The 2,167-nt window shown below is 41.9% G+C and overlaps 1 non-coding gene across 1 annotated transcript; it reads right to left on the bottom strand.

The window, feature by feature from the left end:
• Positions 1-1,257: 1,257 nt before the first annotated feature.
• Positions 1,258-1,393, bottom strand: LOC126647703 (small nucleolar RNA SNORA13). Its single transcript, XR_007630651.1, has one exon. It is a non-coding gene; the product is annotated as a small nucleolar RNA SNORA13 (small nucleolar RNA).
• Positions 1,394-2,167: the final 774 nt, after the last annotated feature.

The following is a 2,167-nucleotide window of genomic DNA, read 5'->3' as shown; positions in this document are numbered from 1 at the left end:
ATGGAGGTTACATAAACCACAGTTTCAGCAATGAAGAAATGTTTGATAATGCATGCAATTTTTATTAATGCCTTGTTTATGCACCAGATTTGGTGCTGATTTACACTACTCTACTTTTCAGTAGTTTTGGCTTTTTCAAGATTTTACAATGAAACAACATCTTGCATGTAAGATTCCAAGCTTTCATGTTTTGCCAGTCTTTTGATGTTCTCAGTCCTTGTATTCTGAACTGCTCCACCATATCGCCCCCCTGAAACATGAAATATGAAAAATCATAAGCTTCTCTTGGACACTCTGGCAGCCCCATACTGGTATAACAGGCCACTCACACCAAACTTTTTGACGTTATGGTTTCCACTTTGCTTTTGCTGATGAGAATGTAGCCATGAGGCTATCTCACTCTCACTGTTTCAGTTCTAATTGCTCCTCTAAAGTCATACTGACAAACTTATTTTTCAACAGAAAGTATCCTTCATTCCAAGAGTAACCTGAAGGACAGAGCTGCACAAAAAACTGTTGTTATCCTAAAAGGCGAGTTGAAGGACAGCTCAGTGAAATCAGTACTCTGTGGCTTTTTCCTATGCGCCCTTCTCATGCTCAGAGGCTTTCACCACACAGGGCCATCTCCAGGAGCTCCTGAACTCCCAGCAAAAACACACTAGAACTCTGTAACAAGCATTCACAGTGTTAAACTCCTGGTAGAAATCTGGTAGTTAATACTGCCAGATTTATGTATTTTACATAATATATATATATACACACACACACATACCTAATATATATACGTAAATATACTTTACACTTCCAAAAGTGCACCAGGGAAAGCCCAGAAAAAGAGTACACTACATATTATTCAATACCAAACAGTCCTATAGCAGGATTAAGTCTTCATATTGTTCTTACCAGACATTAATAACAGACCCTAAAATCCACAAAAGCAAACCACATTTTTTCACCATTGAAGAAGATTTTGATCTTTTCTGTAGCTGAGTATTCTGAATCTCTATGTATCTTTTTACAACAGGAAAACTAAAGGCCACTGCAGGAGTCTGGAAAGTTATGTACTCTTTACTTGCAGATGCAAGAAGTCACGATAGACAGGTCAGCTAAACAATGCTAAAAGTGGCCATTATAATTTTAGGTTTTCCTCTTTTAATAACGGTGAGATTCTTCATTTTAAAAGACTGAAGTATAAAATTTGCTACGTAGCTGCTCAACCATACAATTTCAACAGGTTGGTTTTGTTGTTGTTGTTGTTGTTTTTCCCCTTGCAAAAACAGGGAGGAGAAAGGCAAATAATCAGCTCCTTAAAACAGTTTGAGCAGGAATTCCTGCTTGCCTTTTTTGACATCTCATTCACTCTGGGCAGGAATAAATGGGCAACACAAAGGCCAAAATTCAAGTATTAGAACCGATCAGCCCGGCAAAACTTACAGCACATAAAAAGGAGCAATTCATCAACTGCCAAATACTTAAAAATTCACAATTAAATAACCGCGAATAAACGAATATGTGATTGTAAATAAATAAATAAATATTTTAAACGAGCACATATTTATTAAGAAAAGCCAAGCACACCGTGCTCTTGGGACACCTTTCGGTCACGCTGGTACTCGCTCAGGCTATCGACAGATTTCTACTGGTTCTATCTGAAAAAAAAAAAAAAAACCAACAAAACAAAACAACCTCCCCCCAAAAAAGAACACAGCGTACTTTGAAGAGCGACAAAGATACATGAACAGTACAAGGAGTCTAGCGAGAATACTTAAAAGAATTGCCCGGTTTTTAAAAGACAGCAGGCTCTGCGTGTTCCCATGCCCACAATCGAAGATTACAAGTTGATCACGGATGGATCACAAGTTGATCACAAGTTGATCACAAATTGACCAGAAGTTGAGCACACCAACTCCTCCTCCGCGCCTTCCCGCCGCGGCACCGATCGCCGCCCCGCTGCTCCCGCCGAGACCCATGGGGCTGAACCATTACTCCCTAAAGCGGGAGGGAGACGCCGTGCACCACCTCCTCCTCCCGCAGCGCAGAGACGGCGTCCATGGGTCTGCCGCACACGCGAGGCTACAGCTGATGCCCTCCAAGCAGGCCGAGTCCTGAGCAGGCGAATCCGCCCGGTGAAAGGCGCCGAGATGCTGGGCAGCTCCGGCCGGGGCCA

This window comes from Myiozetetes cayanensis, unplaced genomic scaffold (assembly GCF_022539395.1).
Source record: "Myiozetetes cayanensis isolate MyiCay16 unplaced genomic scaffold, myiCay2020 scf4, whole genome shotgun sequence".
In the NCBI taxonomy this organism is placed as follows: domain Eukaryota; kingdom Metazoa; phylum Chordata; class Aves; order Passeriformes; family Tyrannidae; genus Myiozetetes; species Myiozetetes cayanensis.
The sequence above is the reverse complement of the archived record's forward strand: the minus strand, read 5'-3'. Positions and strand labels throughout refer to the sequence as shown.